The following is an 18,964-nucleotide window of genomic DNA, read 5'->3' on the forward strand; positions in this document are numbered from 1 at the left end:
AGTTGGGGCAATTCGATTTCTAGGTATAAACCCCAAAGAATTGAAAGCAGGGTCTTGAAAAGATGTTTGTACATCCATGTTCACAGCAGCACCAAAAGGTGGGAGCCAGAGTTCCACCCACATGTGTGGCCAGACAGCCAATGGGGTATCAGTCACTCGGCCTGAAAAAGGAAGGAGGGGCGCCTGGGGCGGGGGGGGGGGGCGCTCAGTGGGATCAGCGTCTGACTTCCACTCAGGTCACCATCTCCTGGTTCGCGCGTCCGAGCCCCGATTTGGGGTCTGTGCTGACAGCTCAGAGCCTGGAGCCTGCTTCGGATCCTGTGCCTTTCTCTGTGCCCCTCCTTCTCTCTCTCTCTCTCAAAAATAAACATTAAAAAAATTTTTTTTTACATTTATTTAAAAAAAAGGAAGGGAATTCTGACACCTCCTCCCCCATGGATGAATCTCGAGGACACTGTGCTAAGAGAAACCAGTTGGTCACAGAAAGTCAAGTACTGTATAATTCCCCTTATATAAGGTCCCCAGGGTCGTCAGGTTCTTAGATACAGAGAGTACAAGGGTGCGTGCCAGGGGCTGGTGGAGAGAGAGGTAATGGGGACACAGTTTCAGTTTTGCAAGATAAAGAAGTTTTCAACACGGAAGGTCGGGATGCCCGCACAGTAAGGTGGATGAACTCAGTGCTACCAAGCTGAAGGTGTTTAAGATGGTAAAATTCACGTGGTGTATTTTACCACGATTTTTTTTTTTTTTTAAGAGTGAGAGATTTACATACAACCTCCAAGATTCTTTCTTCTGGGTCATCTGAGGTGACTTCTCGCTTTTCGATGCCTGGTGTGTTGGATGACAAGAGGTACGTTGTGTATATCCAGGCCCCTCCGGCTGAACTTACCGTCCAATGTGAAGGCTCAGGCCCAGACCGACAGAGCTCCACGAGTCTTTTCCCAAGGAGCAAGGCCACGCGTGTTGGTAACACCAGCAGCTCGTGGGCTGCGTCACAGTGACCCTGCCAAGTCCAGACACCCACTGCATTCCTTCCTCCAACAGCAAGCCACTGGATATCCTGACAGCTTCAACAGACGGCGCGAGGAAAGGGCCAGTAAAAGGCCATTAAAGAAGCAAAATGCAAGACGCTGACTTCTTCTCACTCTGTCCAGGTCTGGAGGGCATGGAGAAGCTCCTTCACAAATCGGGCACTTGGAAAAGGAGCAATAAACAGCTTGCAAGGGCGAACCTTGTCAACCTTTCGGACCCTGTGACCGTCAGGCTCTTACCCTGATAGAAGCTCCTGGAGCTGGTTGCAGAAACAGAAAGAAATAGAACTAATACCAAGACACTAAACCATCAAGAAGAAAAGTGGGCTTTATTGGGAGGTGACAAGACTGTGTTAAAAAGAGGCAGTGCACAGGGGCACCTGGGTGGCTCAGTCAGTTAAGTGGCTGACTTTGGCTCAGGTCATGATCTCACGGTTCGTGGTTTTTGAGCCCCGCGTCGGGCTCTGTGCTGACAGCTCAGAACCTGGAACCTGCTTTGGATCCTGTGTCTCCCCTTCTCTGCCCCTCCCCCACTCACGCTCTGTCTCTCTCTCTCTCTCTCTCTCTCAAAAATGAGTAAAAAACGCTAATTTTTTTAAAAAAAAGAACAAAAGAGGCAGTGAACTATCCGGAGAAACACCCCATTTAAGAAAAAAAAATAAAAGAAAACACAAGACAAAACATGAACAGGTTATTTATCAAAGAAGACATATATGGATGACAGACAAGCACAGGAAAAGAGTCTCGACATCACCACTTGTTGGGAGTGAGTTGAAACAACGAGACATCGGTAGACACCTACTGAAGTTACTTAAGGAAAATAACGATACCAACTGTTGTTGCAAACGTGGAGCGGCCGGGCGCTCGCTGACCTAGCTGGCGGGATGTGCACGACGATGCCACCGCTTGAGAAGACAGTTTGGCGGTTTCTTATGAAGTTCAGCAAACTTACCTTCTGGCTGGCAGCCCCATTACGTGGCTTTAACCCAAGTGTAATGAAAACTTGCGTTGGTACAAAAAACCTGTACGCAAATAACCACCAAAAAGTGGAAACGCCCCAACGATCCCAATGCACCCCAACTGGGGACCGATTAACAAATTGCTGTACAGCCACGCGGTGGAATACAACGTGGCAATGAAAAAGAGCCAAGTGCGAATCTGCAGAAGACGGGTGAACCCCAAAATGCACCGGGTAGGCTTTCATCTGCAGGACGTTCCGGGAAATGCAAAACTATAGAGACAGAAACAAGTGAGCGGTTGCCAGGGGCTGGAGGTCTGGGGAGAGGCTGACCGCAAAATGGCACGTGGGAATTTGGGGGGCGGGGGAGGGGATGACTGTGGTGGCGATTGCGTGACTCTGTGTATCTGTCAAAAGGAGCAAAACTGTGCACTAAAAAAAGCCAATTTTCGGGGCGTCTGGGTGGCTCAGTTGGTAGAGCGTCTGACTTCGGCTCAGGTCCTGATCTCACGGTTCGTGGGTTCGAGCCCCGTGTCGGGCTCTGTGCTGACAGCTCGGAGCCTGGAGCCTGCTTCGGATTCTGTCTCCCTCGCTTGCTGCCCCTCCCCCACTCAGGCTCTTTCTTCTCTCTCAAAAGTGAATAAACACTTAAAAAAAAAAGGTTTAAAGCAAAATTTTCCTCTATGTAAATAGTACTTTAATTTACAAATTAAAAAATAAAAATACAACTCTACAGAGCCTGCGTTGTAGACCCCGAACGTGGATAAGAGCCATGCCGCCCAATTCAGAAGCCACTAGCCACAGCTGGCTATTTGCATGTATGTTCTAATTAAAATGAAGTAACATTAAGCATTCCATTCCTCAGTGGCATGAGCCACGTTTCAAGCACTGGATGTGGAGGTCCTTATCCTGTGGCTACCGTCCTGATCACTGCAGATAAAGAACATGCCCATCATTGTGGAAAGTTCTCCCGGCCCAGCCGCTCCGAGGGTGGGGTGTGGCCGGGCTCCTGCCTCCGCTCTCTCCTGTCTTTACCTGCCAAAGTCGGGAATCGTGCCAGGCACACGGTGGCTGTACCAGACCTGCAAAGAAGCGATGCCTTGGGCCCCCAATGGCCCTGAGGGGTTTCACCCTCGGGCCGGGGTGGGTACGTGCAAAGCAGAACAGAGCCCCAGCAACAAGAAAGGGTGCTTCTGGAACCCTCAGCGTTAGAGCTGGCTGAGTCTGAAGGCAGGTAGATGGGGCTGAGGAGAAGAAGCCTCAAAGTTCAGAAGCTCCTGGTCCATACCTGCATCCTCAAAGGGTTGGAACTCACTTAATATCTGTCAAATGCCTGCAGAACCCAGATCTCTGTGTTTGTATCGTCTTCCCTTTCCTGTCTGCTGAGTGTTACTTCCTGCTGCTGCCCTATCCTTCTGGGATGCTTCCTGTGGCCCCAGGACTGCTTCCTGCCTGTTCGCGGCGTCCTGAGGGCTTCCGGTCATGCAGCCACGGGAACTCTGACCACTGTGGAGCAGGACTGCACTTTTGTACAGCTGCAAAAGACAGCCAGAGAGAGAGAGAGAGAGAGGCTGTGTTGCTCATCTGTTGCTGGGCGGTAAATGGCTCCAACGTGCTGAAAACACAAGAACACGTATCACCTCAGTTTCTGTGGGCCTGGAATTGGGGAAGGAACGACTCAGCTGGGTCGTTCTTGCATGGGGTGTCTCAGGAGGTTGTGTCAATGTGTGGGTCGGGGCTGCATCTCCTGGAAGTTTTCCTGAGACCGGAGGGTCCACCTCCCAGGTGACGAGCTCCGGCGAGAGCACACGAGGAAGCCCCACCCTGCCATTTCTACAGTGTCCCTGTGGTTACGCGGCCACCCAGTTCAGCACGGGAGGGGCCTCCGCAGGAGTGTGGCCACCAGCAGGGGAGTTGGAAGGAGTGGGGGGTGGCGCCTGGGTGGCTCGGTCGGTTGAGCATCTGACTTCGGCTCAGGTCATGATCTCACGGTGCGGGAGTTTGAGCCCCGCATCGGGCTCCGTGCTGACGGCTCAGAACCTGCTTCGGATCCTCTGTCCCCCTCGCTCTCCGCCCCTCCCCCATTTAGCAGCCAGACAATATGCTGGTGATGATATGCCGGCTGGAGACGTAGGACAGAGCAAACTGCGTTGAGTTGCCACAGTGAAGTCAAAGCGGCAGGAAGGTGTGCTGGAGGGGACACAGGCTCTGGAGCCCGCTCCTCTGTTACCCAGTCACGTGACCTTGGGCGCGTTATTTGGCCTCTCCGGGCTTCAGGGTCCTCGGCTGTAACGCAGACTTAGAAGGGTGTTGGAGGGCTTAAAAGAAATAATGTCAATGGGGCTGCAAGACACTCGGAACCTCATTCACGTTGCTTCTGGAAACGCAGAGCGCTTTACAAGAACAGGCTGGGAGATGAGGAAAGCAAGACTCTTAGCCCGAAGCCCGCCCCCGCCCGGCAGGCCTTGCAAAGCAGAGCCCCCTGGACATGTTGCAAGACGGGCTGCTTCCCCTCCCCCGATGGACACCCCAGGGGATGTTTTTCCCTCCTCTGTTAAGACCTGATGGAGCCTCTGGGGGCAAAGCTCACGGAAATGTGGGGCGGACCCTTAGGGCTGAGAGGTTTTCATTCTCACACTTGTCCTCATCGCGAGGCCAGCATCCACCGCGTCTACCCTGGGGGGGGCTTCTCTGGCCCCCGCAGGGTCTCCCGGCGCCTCCTGCTCTCAGACTTCTGTTCTGGAAAGCTGTCTCCCCCACTTGGGCACCGAGGTTTGCCCCGTGGCCTCCCTTTTCTGGCCGATCTAGGAGGTGTTGATTTTCAGCGTGTTCGTTTGGCTTCTATTGTGTGGCGTGGATCGGGGGGCAACGTGTAGGCTCCGGGCACGAGGGACCGGATGCAGGAGGTAATCGTACGTCCCCCAGCAGCTCTTTCTGCTTCTTGGTGAAGCTCCGTGCATCCTCTCCCACCACTAACTGCTCAATGCCCCTCTTCCTCTGCCCCTCCCCTGCTGGTGATGTCTCTCTCTTTCTCTCAAAAATAAATAAACATTAAAAAATATTATTAATATAGTAATAGTTTCCACAGGGGTTACAGTTTGAAATGATAATATTTGGGATATATTGGCTTAAATAAAGTGTATTACTGAAATTAATTTCACCTATTTCTTTTTACCACTTTAATGCAGCTCCTGGAAAATTTAGAACTTACATCTGTGCCTCTCATCTGTGGTTCATATATTTCTACCCCACGGTGCGTTAGAGGCCAGTGAAACTTTTCTGGTCCGGTCAATGTTTCTGTCTTCATGACGATGCTTTCCATTTGTGTTAGAGCAGAGCGAGGATTCGGTGCCTCTGTGTGGTGTGTTTTCCTTCCTGTTTTAGTTGCCAGGTCGCCTTGTGCAACTCGTAGCGTCCGAGGGGGTCTGCGCCTGTAGCTGAATCTGCCCGAAGGAGGTGCAGAGACGGAAGGAACGTGCAGACTGTCCGGGAAGCTGTGCTGTGTCTGCCCCGGGGTGTTTTGGTTTTCGGCCAAGGAAAGCAACACTGGCCAACTTAAACAAGAAGGGAATTTGTCGGCGCGATGCTGGACGGTTCATAGAACCAAAGAAAGCTGAGATCCGGGTTCCCAAAAAGGGTGGGAGTCAGCTGCTGTGGGGATTAATAGCAGCAGCACCCCAAGGCTGCTCTCTCAGATGGGGGGGCGGAGATCAGCTCTGGCTTCTCCCCTTTTCACACCATCCCACATGAGCTGAGCGAGAATGTCCAGGAGACAGCGGCTGACTGGCTCCCCGAGGCTCCGGGCCCGGGGCCTGGATCGAAGGTGGGCAGACCATGGAAGACGCAAGCAGAGGCTGGCCCTTACTCAAAGCAAAGTCTGGCCACTGTTAGTAGAAGGGGGAGGGTGTGCCGAGCAGGCAGAGACAATAGACGTTCCCTGCCTCACTCCTGCCTGGTGTCGTCACTGGCCACTGCGGGACGTGGCCAATTCAGCTTTTTTTCTTTCTTTCTTTTGAGACTCTTAAGTTCATCTTTTCAAACTTTAAAATATGGAAGCATGTACCAAAGAGGACAGAATAATAAAATAAATCTCCGTGTATCCATCCATCCCCTGCCTTCCGCAACGATCAACTTATTGGCAGGCTTGTTTCATCTATAAGCCCACCCAGATCCTCCTGTATTATTTCGAAGCAAATCTCAGGCATTATATCATTTCCTGTAACTCCGTATGTATCTCTAAAAGACAAGAGTTTGTTTTAAAGAAAACATAACGGTGATATTATCACCGGTAAAAGACTCCCAACAATGTCTTAATATTATCAGATTTCTGGCCAGTGTTCAGATTCTGATTTTTTTTTTTTTAACGTTTATTTATTTTTGAGAAAGAGAGAGACAGAGCATGAGTCGGGGAGGGGCAGAGAGAGAGGGAGGCGCAGAATCCGAAGCAGGCTCCAGGCTCTGAGCTGTCAGCACAGAGCCCATTGTGGGGCTCGAACCCACGAACCCCGAGATCGTGACCTAAGCCGAAGTCAGACACTTACTGTCTGAGCCGTACCCCTAGCGTCTCCTTTTTTAACAACTTTATTGAGGCCTGACGTTTTCCATATTAAATTCACACAGTTAGTGTATGGTCTGATGACTTTTAGTCCTGTCCGGTTTTCAAATGTCTTAGAACGTTTCCGTCACCAAAAGTGCTCCCTTACCGCTCTTGCAGCCAAGTCCTCACAATCTTTTCACAATCTAGCAAAAAGTTAAACATACACTCAGTGTGCAATGCAACGCATCCACCCCTAGGAATCTGCTCGAGAGAAGTGAAAACACATGTCAAGGACTACTCCGTGAATGTTTAGAGCAGATTATTCATAAAACCCAAGCTGGAAACGATCCGTATGTCTATCATCTAGTGGGCTCATTGAAAAGAAAACGGTATTTTCGTACAATCGAGTATGCTCCGCACGAGCAGGGACAGGTAGCGGATACGTGCAACAATACAGATGAACCCCAAACCTTGTGCTCAGTGAGAGAAGCAGACAGTGGACCACACGAGGAGTGACTCCAGGCATAGGAAAGGGGTAGAAAGAGGAAATTTTAGAGGAGAAGGCGTATCGGGGCTGGCTGGGCCACCCCTCCTGGGAACTCTTCTCTCTCTGTCCTTCTCAGAGGCTCTCACTGGAAACTGGTGCTTTCAGTTCTGCAATCCCAGCTGTCCTAAAACAGGGGCACACGAGGCCCAGCTACTTCCAGAAATAAACGCAGAGAGAACAAGATACAAATTTAGATATCGGGAAACATCCTGCCACGTGCACTTTAAGAATCATGCCTTTATGTCTTGAAACAGTGATACTTTGGGGGCGCCTGGGGGGCTCAGTCGGCCAAGCGTCCGACTTCAGCTCAGGTCATGATCTCGCGGTCCGTGAGTTCCACCCCGCGTCGGGCTCTGTGCTGACAGCTCAGAGCCTGGAGCCTGCTTCGGATTCTGTGTCTCCCTCTCTGTCTTTGCCCCTCCCCCCACCTCAAAAAAAATAAAAACTTAAAAAAAAAATCAAGTAAAATAAAATACATGAGCAAAAGCTCTCACTTAGTCCTTCCTACAAAATGCTTTGTCACCCACACAGATGACAATATGCTTCCGCCCCTAGGTTAGCAAAGCCGACGGCACATGGGTGCCGGGGGTGCGGGGACAGGCACTGGAACCAGACCCCCTTAGGCTTCAGGTGTGGCTCCAGCACAAACTACCTGTGTGACCGTGGGGCTCCCCATGCCTCAGTTTCCCCACTTCCTGTAAACCTCCAGACTAAATGAGGGTCATGTGTGTAAAGGGCTCTGGGCAGCGCCCGGCAGGAAAGCAACATCCCAGTCACGCTATTCAGCACTGGGTTGACTTGCCCTACTGCCCCTCAAGAATCGTCAAATCTGCTCAACGGTCACTAATTTCTCCTGTTTCAACCTAAAATTATAACCGGGACTCAAGTTTAAAAACACAGGCCCAAGTGTGGGAGCGCAACCAGAGATCCCCGGAGGTCTGCTCGCGGGAAGACTCGGAACCAAAGGCCATGAGACTAAATGAAACTGGTCTTTACCAATTCCACGCCACGGGGGCGGGGGCTGCTGGTCTCATCCTCCCCCCACGCACAGCACCGCATCCCCGTTGTGAGGCGGGAGAAAAGGGAGAAACAAACGCAGCTTCCCACATCTGTGAAGACGTTTGTATCTTAGAGAAGGAAATGGAATTCGAGAAGTCTAACTTCTGGCCTAACTCCCAGCCATTTACAAAAAAGCATGGCTGTGCTAGACACAGTTGGTGCTCCGGTAATTGGAAGCAGCTGAAATGCAGCCTCTGTTGTGCGTGTACCTTGCGGATGACGTGGTGTGGGGAGGCCACGAGATGCGTGTGAAAAGTGCACGGCCCGGCGTCCCTCGGCTGTGCAATACCTGCCGATCGGATTTCCCCTCTACGGTTTATCCTGTTAAGGCTTCAAAGGAAAAAAACAAGCTGGCTGAGAGAGCCTGACGAAGTTTACGGTGACTGAAAAGATGAAATCTATAAGACATAATGCTGCTCCCTCTTTTACGTCTGTCACTGCCATAGAGAATGAGCAACCAGCTGTTGAGTTTGAAGTGAGCTGACACATTCGCTTCCAGGTTTGAAATCCTCCCTGGCAAGCATTTTCTTACCGTGCCAACAGCAGCAAATATAGGCCCTGAAGGAGATTTACAACCAACCTAGAATAAGAAAATAAGTAACGTCTGAGAAAAGGATCAAATAAATATAAAGTTAAAAAAAAAAGAGTAGGGGCGCCTGGGTGGCGCAGTCGGTTAAGCGTCCGACTTCAGCCAGGTCACGATCTCGCGGTCCGTGAGTTCGAGCCCCGCGTCGGGCTCTGGGCTGATGGCTCGGAGCCTGGAGCCTGTTTCCGATTCTGTGTCTCCCTCTCTCTCTGCCCCTCCCCCGTTCATGCTCTGTCTCTCTCTGTCCCAAATAAATAAATAAACGTTGAAAAAAAAATTAAAAAAAAAAAAGAGTACAGGACCCCCAAGATTCCTGAACCTCTCTCGAAACCAAAAACCCCTGATTCCCTTGGAATCATGACTTGGAAACAGTCATGCTTGACCCTAAGCACAGAAAGACAATGGCAGTTCCTGTAACACCTCCGTGTTTCCCTTTGGTGAAGGTGGTCACCCAGCAGCTACCCACCACGGGCGGGCCAGATTTACCACCCAGTCCCTCCCCTACAGAATGTAATTAGCCATCGAAGATTCAAAACGTGACAAGATGGAGATCATTCTCCTCTGTAGGATGCCGGAGGTGAAGCCGTTTTCCAGCGAGGAAGGCGGGGGCGCTTGTCCTGCAGGTGACTGCCGTCAGGAGTCCTGGCTTCTGGTGGGTGTGACCCAGGCGGTGTCACAGAGTGGTTAATGATTATCGTCTGCAGTTAAAAGGGCAGAGCCTCCTAGCAGCCTCCTCCGTATCCATTCTGCACTTCCTCTGGTTAGTACAACTCCGGTTTTGCCCAGGAGGGTACAGAGCCCAGCTAAAACACAGCGTGTCTCAGCCTGCCTTGAGGCCAGGGGTGGCCACGCAACGTTCTGTGGCTAACGTGCTCAAACAGAGGTCACAGAGCTCAGGATGACAGACTCGCTTACCCTTGGAGTTTTATCACGTTATGTGTGCAACCTTGAATAATGGGTTGCATTTATTTTTTACGCTTTTTATGATTGGAATGATACTGCATAGGCCTTCTTGTTTATTTTGAGTCGGGGGAGAAGATGCAGAGAGAAAGAGGGAGAGAATGCCAAGCAGGCTCTGTGCTATCAGCACGAACTGTGAGATCACGACCTGAGTCACGATCAAGTCGGATGCTTAACCCACTGAGACACTCAGGCCCCCCTGTGTAAGGTCTTCTGTGTCTGGCATTTTACAGTCAAATTGTTTGGACCATGTGTCCATAGTTTGCAAGTGGTCCATTCATTTCCAATGCTTTCTAGCATTTCCCCTGTATGAATATGCCATACTTTGTTCATTCAACTGTAGATGGACATTTTCAGCAATTACTCTAAGAACACTTCCTGTCTGTATATCCCGGAGCACAGGAGCACACATCTCTCCAGGTGCTTCTCAAAGTGTGGTTCCCTAGATCAGCAGTGTCAGCATTACCTGTGGATTTGATATAATGCAGATCTGGGGGTCCACCCAGACCTTCAGACTCAAATTCTGGGAGTGGGGCCTAGAAGCCCCCCAGGAGATTTGGACACATGAGAACCTCTGTTCTCGGTTATATATCTAGAAGTACACTTGGAGTCGCAGGATATGCAAACTTCAAATCTCCTAGATAATGTCAAACTATTTTCCAAAGCCTTTGTCCCAATCTGCACTTCTGCTTACGGTATATTTCAGCCCCCCTTGCTCCATATTTTTGCCATCACTTGGCTTGGTCAGACTCTTAAATTATCAGCCTGGAAGGTATGAAGCTACCTCATCATAGTTTTAATAGGTGTGTGACACAGTTTTAATAGTTTTGTGTGACTTCTGATGAAGTTGAACCTTTACTGGCCATCCAGATAGGCCCTTCCATGCAGTGCCTATTCCAGTTTTTTACCCATTTCTCTCTTGGGTCATCTGTTTTTGTTTTGTTTTGTTTTGTTTTGTTTTGTTTGTTTGTTTTGTTTTTTCCTCATTGGTTTGAAGCTCTTTAAATATTTGGAAAATGGGTCTTGGTTGGTTATTCCTGTGCAGGTTATCTCCTTCCACTCTGAGCAAAGCTGTTGCTACACTTTGAAGAACAGCTTCTTGATTTTAATTTACTCCGGCTTGCCCCTGTTTTCATTTATGATTGGTGCTTTCAATGACTTGTTCAAGAAGTTATTCCCTATCCCTCAGTCATGAAGATATTCTCCTACACTGTATTCTAAAAGATTGTACCTCTGCCTTTCACCTTTAATTCTTTGATCCACCTGGAATTGACTGTTTGCATATGATGTGAGGTAGGGGTTCCATTTCTTCCACAGATGTGTACGTACATAATTTTCTTGGTATCATTTGTTGAAAACTACGTCTTTCCCCCAACAGCTCTGCAGGGCCTCTCTGTTATACACTGAGTGCTCACATGTACACAGATCTGTTTCTGAGCATTCTGGTGTCTCCTCTATGTATTTGTGTATACTTAGATCAAGACCACACAGTATAGGATGCCCTACCTCCTCTCCTGCTGCCCTATAGCAGAATTCCTCCTCTCAGAGAAGCTTTAGGTGCCTTGGGTCAGACTGTTCCCTTAGGGTCAGGATGCCTTAAGAGTTGTCTGTAATTTTGCCCTGGCTCACACATTTCATGCCCCCTCTCCACACACCATCCCTGCCTGTTGACATCTCACGTTTCCTGCAAGGCTGCCCTCAAATGCCAACACCTCAGATCACTGGCAGCCAGAGTGATTCCTTCCTCTTCAGACAGAGCCAGTGGGTAGGATGACTGCATGAAAACGCTGGGGTTGCTGTAACAAAGTACCACAAACCAAGTGGCTTAATCCACAGAAATGCATCGTCTCTCAGTCTGGAGGCCAGAAGTCTGAGATCGAGGTATCAGCAGGGCCATCCCCCTTTTTATGAGAACCCCAGTCACTTTGGATTAGTGGCCACCCACTCCAGTATGGTTTCACTTTAATGAATGACATCTGCAATGACCCTATTTTCAAGTAAGGTCACATTTGGAGGGACTAAGGGCAGGGTTTCAACATGTGACTACTGCAGGGACACAGGCTGACCCAGAACAATGACCATATAATTGATCATCTGAAACTGGGACATTTTGGAGAGTAAAATAGGGCAGTAGTAACTGTACCAGGCTCAGTGTAAACTGTGAGTTCTCTGGATAATCCACAACACGTGGGCCACCGTACGGAGACGAGGGGGAGGTTCACATCATGCAAACACGTCTAACTTTGGCACTGGCTCAGTTAGCAGGTCTTAACTGCAAATAACAGAGAAGCCAACCCAGTGTGGCTCTGACACAGAGGGGATTTATGACCTCACGTGTAAGAACTTAGGAGAAAGGACAGGCCTAGGATGTGTTGATTCAGTGACTCCGTGGTGCTATCAAGGACTCCATTTCTCTCCACCATGTGGCACCTGTGTCCTTGGTGTATTGATTCTTGTACTTTCGAGTGCCTGAAGGGGCCCTGGGCCCCATCTTCCCAAACCAGGATCCAGAGACCATTTTTGCTTCATGCGTCTCTCTTTAGGGACAAAGACTCCAGCCCACTTCCCTTCGTGTCTTGGCCCAAATTACACTCCCCACCTGTGCCTAAGCCATGGGGGATGTGGGACCACCACACCCTTCCTAGCTTAGTCATGATCCTCTCTTAAGAGCTGGGCCCCACTTCTCCTGCAGCAGATACAAAGTGTGCATCTGGACAAAATCTGGGATCTCTCTGCAGGAAGAGGAGAAGGGTGGGCGGGGGCTTCTAGGTAGGCAGCAAAAATGCACCTGCCACAACAGGGCACAGGGCCGACGGTGAGGACCGGCAGCGTGGAAGGACAGGTAAAAGGAGAGATTCTCACAGCTGCGTGTGGAAGCAAAAAGTAGGCCCCTCGAATCTTCACCACGTTAATTCTTTCTGGGACATTTATGAAACCCAATGTTTTGGGGAGCCGGCAGTGGTACTCACGTCTTGTAAGGTGGAAGGTGTGATGATTAAGGTTAGATGGTTTTGTTTTGTGGCCCTGGATGGAAGTCACTTCACAGGGGATCGCTCTGCAATGTGGCATCACTAGAGAGCACCAGTGAGAAACAGGCAATCAGTGAAAATGATGGTTACCAAGCAACAATCTAGCACAGCAAGAATGGAATAAAGGGGACTTAAAAGGGCCACAGAAATCAATCAGCAGAAAAAGGTGGCATACGCGAGAAAAAGCGCATCGGAGAGCCAATCCAGTTTCTGCTAAATTTCATTTTTAAAAATGACACTTTCCCTGATTTGAAATGCAATATATGTTCATTGTAGAAAATCAGGAAATACTTATAAAAAAGAAACTGGTCGCGTGCCTAATCTCACCACTGACTACTTTCAATAGTTTGGGGCATTTCCCTGAGAACACACGCACACACACACACACACACACACTCACACACACGCTCACACTCTATCTCGTATCTTACCTTTTTCATGTCATGTTACTTTGTATGGTATTTCCCCATTCTTAAAAGTCCTCAGTCGACATCATTTTAAATAACTGCCTAGCACACACACTGATCAATCACTCTGCAAAACACCATCACTTTGTGCTTTGGAATGACTATCACAGGGGTGTGGGTGGTGGGGAGGAAACGGGGAGTTGAGAAGCTAAGTGCCAGCATTACTCACGTATCCACTTGTTGGATTGTGAAGTTAAGGCAAAGGCTTAGCCTCCTTCTGATCTCTTCTTCAGTTTGGGGGAAAGAAAGCCTGTGTCGAGGACGGGGTGGGAGGAACATCTCTGATGTGTGTGTGTGTGTGTGTGTGTGTGTGTGTGTGTGTGTGTGTGTGTGACAGGGGAACCCTGTGTGTTGATGTGTGCTGTAAACCATAAAGCAAAACACAGAACTTTCCGATTATTAGTGACATTTTTCAAAAAGATAAGCCATCGAGCGCCTGAGCTCTTCCTGGAATAATAGTGAGCTAATAGGTACAGTAAGGTACCCAGCTGTACCTTAAATTTCCTCCCTTCACTGGTGTGATGGATCCTTAGGAAGCACTGAAGAACCATTATCCTAATCATCTCTCCTATTAAGAGTGTCAATTTTTTAATAAAAAAAAAACAAAACAAAACTCACAATGGCAAGGCTGCAGAAGTATTTTTTTTTCACTGTCCTCGTAGGATTTCCCTGCTATTTGACAGTGTGTGTTAGGCCAGACTAATTTCCAGTCATTTTATTCTGTTAACCTTCAAGGAGTGAGCAGGCCTGGTTGGTCACAGATCAAGCCACATCATCTGTTTCTCAGGTTTATTATTTCGGCAAGGAGAGCATCTGCCCTCTTGGGTTGAGACGTCATATTGATCTCCCAGTGTGATGATGCTATGTGTCCCCCATCCTTCCCATTGTCTGCGCCATACCTGTTAAAAAAAAATTTTTTTTTAATGTTTATTTTTTGAGAGAGAGAGAGAGAGAGAAAGCAAGCAGGGGAGGGGCAGAGAGAGAGAGGAGACACAGAATCCGAAGCAGGCTGCAGGCTCCGAGCTGTCAGCACAGAGCCCGATGCAGGGCTCGAACTCACAAACCGTGATATCATGACCTGAGCCGAAGTCAGACGCTTACCCGACTGAGCCACCCAGGTGCCCCATGCCATACCTGTTTTAGATTCACGGGACTACTGCTGTATCCAAAACATGCCAGATTTTGTGTTTTGAAGTATACCTCCCATGTTGAAGCCTTTGCAATGAATTGCATCTTTATCCATCTGACTTCCCAAGCTAAGAGGATGTGATTGTTTTGATACACTTCTGCCCTCATGGGAACGGATGGTCCTCAAATGTTCTTCGAGCCAGCTTTTTTTCCCTTTTTTTTTAAATTAAATCTTTATGGAAAAGAATGTGCTTCCTTTCAGAGGCATAGAGGCCGCTCCCCATCCTGATAGGGGCCACAATATCGGGACAAAGAGGCTGTTTCTCTCTGCAACAGGACAGTCCAAAAGGCAGGCCCGCGGATATCAGGCCTGGTCCCCAGGAAATGAGGACTTGTCTTGGGGAATGATGGCTTGGTGTTTCTGTTCAAAAAGACAAGCCAAACTCACATTTACAGAATGATGCTTAAATGCAAGATTAGTTATTGGTTAATGCAGAGTGGCAACATCAGAAAAAAAGAGAGACACAGGAGTTAAGAGTCAAGGTTGTGTCAGAGGCTGGAGTGAAATGGGATTTTTTTTTCTCTTTCTCATCTTTTTTGTATGTGTCCGCTTTCAAAAAAAATCATTTAATTGGGTCTTTTTTGCTTTTTAAAATAAACAAGGAAGGGGCACCTGGGTGGCTCAGTCGGTTAAGCATCTGACTTCCACTCAGGTCATGATCTCACGGTTCATGGGTTCAAGCCCCGCGTCGGGCTCTGTGCTGACAGCTCAGAGCCTGGAGCCTGCTTCGGGTTCTGTGTCTCCCTCTCTCTCTCTGCCTCTCCCCCACTTGTCGTCTGTCTCTGTCTTTCAAAAATAAATACATGTTAAAAAATTTTTTTAAATAATAAAAAAGTAAATAAAACAAGGAAGGGGCCATATGCGGGCGAGACTCCTTACTCACCACCCCTGCCTTGTCTATGGAGCACACAGACGGACTGGTCACATTCCAAATCCGCAACACCCCCCCCCCCCCCCCCCCCCCCCCCCGCCCAGCTATTCTTGTTTGTGTGAGTCCCAGAGGCCCCAGCATCTTGTTAGTGTCATACTGGAGAGGAGTTGGGGAATCTTTCTGCTCAGGCCTCTGGAAAGCTCTTCCTGCTTAGAAAAGAGGTTTTGTTTGAGTCTTTTTGGCCTCTGAGGCACCAGAGGGAGTGATTAATAGGGAACCACCTCGAGATTTCAATAGAGCAGCAGCGTGGGCTCCCAGGGCTGGCAGGGCCTTTGTTTGGCGGAAAAAGCGGCCGATAAAGCCGAGAACGGCTGTCGGCCGGGAGTCCGGTCCTCAGGCCTGCTCGGTTTTGTCCCTGCCAGGCCAACCTCGAGCCCCCACGCCGGTCTGGGAAGATTCATCTGCCTGCGTCCTGGGCGGGGTGATTAGTAGGAGCTTTCTCCTCGGGGGGGGGGGGGTCAAGTCTGGCAGGCAAAGGGGGGGACCTGGGCCTCACGAAGCGCTCAGGCCGGGCTGGGGCCCAGAGACCCTGCTCTCTTTTGTGAGGTCCTGCAGGCAAGAGAAGGGCAAAGGCACAAGGGTGGTGATGGTGATGGTGGCATGCTGCAGGCTCGCGGGGCAGGGGTGCGGGAGGGCTCCTCGGCGGAGGCGCCAAGGTGGCCGGGCCTTCGGGCGTCTGTGGCTGGGGGAAGCGTGTGGGCCTGGGACTGGGCACCAGCCTCCTCTGACCGCAGGAGAAGTGGGAGGACAGGGACGAGGCCCAGCGGAATTAAAGCAGGAAGCGGAGCAACAGCCGGGAGGCCCAGGCCCGGAAACCGTGGCCGGTGCGGGTCCCACGCTGGCTCGATGCTTCCTTGTGTGCGTTTGCCCGTGAGCGTGAACGGGGGCATGAGCAGGTAGCTGTGGTCACATCGGAGTGAGGGGCAACGGGGTTGTCAGAGCCCAGAATCCCCGCCTCCGTTCTAACAACTGCCGAGGGGCAGGCAGGACTGCAGCATCCCGTGCGGATCCCAGAGTCAGGCGCTCAGCATTCGAGAAGCCTCTGCCAGCTCTGAGCATGTGGGGCCCCCACCCCGCGCAGGCCGCCGATGCTAGCGTGCCCGAGGGCGGTTTCTCTTTAGCACAAAAGTGCCTCCCGAGGAGGCCTCAGAGGCCAGGGAGCGTGCGGGCAGATGTGGGGAGTGTGTTCGTCAGCTCAGCTGCCGTAACGAGCACACCACAGCCCGGACCACTGACAGACAACAGACGCTGATTTCTCACGGTTCTGGAGGCTGGGAGTCCAAGGTCAAGGTGCTGGCAGATGGCAGCCAGCACGCAGAACGCCTCACGGGGATTTAGCTATGACAAAATGGAAGCCAACGGGCCCTGCCCACCTGGCCCGAGTCCAGGGGAGCTGCAGACACAGAACCCAGCATCCACTGTCCGTTGTCCCTCGTGTCCGCAACCCCCACACCCCCATCAATGCAACAGCTTTTACATGACAACCTAATCAGGATGCGAGCTCAGCCGTCAACTACCAGAAAGCTCAACTCAAAATGGTCTGAACGATGCCCAGTGTGTCCGTCCACATGACCAGGATCTGGATGTAGGGGGAATTTCGGGGTGGCTCGACCCCATGATTCCAGCCACCTCAGACAATGCTATCTGTGCTCCTCCTGTGGCAAGCCCCACGGCCGCCACAGCTCACGCTCCCCCGTGGCGTCTGGAGAGGGAGGCTGTAGCTTAGTTTCCTTTTGGGGAAACTCCTATCAAACAGACACCTGACCTCTCCCGGAACGCTTGGGGGATGGCAGACAGTGACTGACTTGGGTTCCTGAATCACTCACTATGCATGGTGTAGACCCATCCGTGCCCAGCTGGAGTCGGTCCCCCTCCCCGCCCCCTGACGGCTCCGTAGCGGGTGAGGGCAGCAAGGGATGATGGCCACTTAACACGGTCCACTGAAAATGGCTGCCTCACCGAGTCCTGTGCAGCTGTGCCATGAGGCAGGTACTGTGGTCACCTCCACTTGAAAGGAGAGGACAAGGAGGCCTGTTGGGACACACAGGTAGGCAGGAAGCTCTGGCACAGAGGTGAAAACGAGGCACAGGAGGGGCGCCTGGGTGGCTCAGTCGGCTGAGTGTCCGACTTTGGCTCAGGTCATGATCTTGCAGTTTCTGGGTTCGAGCCCCGTGTTGGGCTCTGTGCTGACAGCTCGGAGCCTGGAGCCTGCTTCACATTCTGGGTCTCTTTCTCTCTCTCTGCCCCTCCCCTGCTCACATTTTGCCTCTCTCTCTCTCAAAAATAAATAAAAACATTAAACAGTTTTTTAAAAAGAAAATGAGGCACAGGAGTCTAGCTCCCGACCTCACACCCACCGCACAGCTCGTGGACTCAGGACAGAGTCATTGCGGGGTGCGGGGGGCGGGGGGTGAACCCATCCCAAACGGAAACCCACCTCGAGTTTCCTCACAGTGACACCATCTGAGAGCATTCTGGGCCAACAACGGGGTACAGTTCTTGCCTGCTATTTTCATTGTGCAATGTTTACATTTCTCCCCAACTTTTTAAAATGGGGAAATGTAACATTTCACACATACACAGAAAGGTGCATAAATGTAGCGAATGATGACATAGTCACGTTCTGAGGCAGTGTAACAAACGAGCACACATTTAGTAACTGACAAAGCACAGGTAGGTTACCTCAGGTTCCCCAGGGCAGGAGTCAGGGGTGGGCAGAGCGGCCGGCTCAGGGTCTCCCGAGTAATCCAGGTGGGTCTCCCGAGTAATCCAGGTGGGGGCTGGGCTTTGCTCTCGTCTGGAGGCTCCACTCTTTCCGGCTCATTCAGGCTGCTGGCACACGCGTGTCCTCATGAGCACACGACCGAGGGCCCCAGCTTCTTTCTGGCGATTGGCTGGAGGCCACCCTCAGGTCCTGGACGCGGCCCACCGTCCCGTGCCACGGTGCCTTCTCCAAGGGCTGTTCACGTGGCTGTGGCTCCTGCAAGGCCGGCAGGAGACTGTGTCTCCAGACATCATGGGATTGTGGGCGTGATGGGTGTGACATCCATCATCCTTCACATGTGAAGGGACACAGTCAAGGGAATGAGGGCCTACCCCACTCAGCAAACTCTGCTGGTCAGAAGTACATGATGGGTCGGGCTCAGACTCAGGGGGAGGGGATGATACAGGGCACTGACTCGCCGGGGGTCACCTTGGGGGGTGCCTAAGTGGAACCCAGGGGAAGAAACTGAACATCCAGGAACAACCCAGAAGCCTAGCTTACACAACCCCATCTCCACTTGGAGGTGACACCCCTGTGAGCCGGAGCTGGGGCAAGAGAATCAAATGTTAAATTTTCAGGAATTCTGTGGGCTTGCGGTTAAACAGACACTATCAAAAATTAAATTATAGAAGTTTACAGTGAAATCAGTACTCTTGATAACAAGGTCTCAAAACACGTTACTTCTCAATTACCCTACCGTGACCTACGTGCCTTGGGTTACTTCCATTTATTGGATCCATATGCTGGAAAGAGGGTTCCCAAGCGTCATTCTGACCTCCGTGTTGGTTCAGGCACCCCACATTGGCCGCTTGAAATCAGCCATCAGAGAAACATTTATATTGTGCAAATCTGAACATGCTACAGTTCAGAGCTGGAAGGTTGAATCTGGCCTTTGCTGGAGCTAAG

At 50.7% G+C, this 18,964-nt stretch overlaps 1 long non-coding RNA gene across 2 annotated transcripts; it reads right to left on the reverse strand.

The window, feature by feature from the left end:
- Nucleotides 1-1,341: 1,341 nt before the first annotated feature.
- Nucleotides 1,342-18,050, reverse strand: LOC106984527 (uncharacterized). Of its 2 annotated transcripts, XR_008294596.1 has the most exons (6): nt 17,977-18,050; nt 13,793-14,073; nt 12,648-12,749; nt 8,665-8,712; nt 8,342-8,462; nt 1,342-7,223 (listed from the first exon to the last, which is right to left on the reverse strand). It is a non-coding gene; the product is annotated as an uncharacterized LOC106984527 (long non-coding RNA). The 2 variants fall into 2 exon arrangements; XR_001431717.3 differs by having other exon boundaries at nt 8,342-8,712.
- Nucleotides 18,051-18,964: the final 914 nt, after the last annotated feature.

The sequence above is a fragment of the Acinonyx jubatus genome, chromosome E3 (assembly GCF_027475565.1).
Source record: "Acinonyx jubatus isolate Ajub_Pintada_27869175 chromosome E3, VMU_Ajub_asm_v1.0, whole genome shotgun sequence".
Taxonomy (NCBI): domain Eukaryota; kingdom Metazoa; phylum Chordata; class Mammalia; order Carnivora; family Felidae; genus Acinonyx; species Acinonyx jubatus.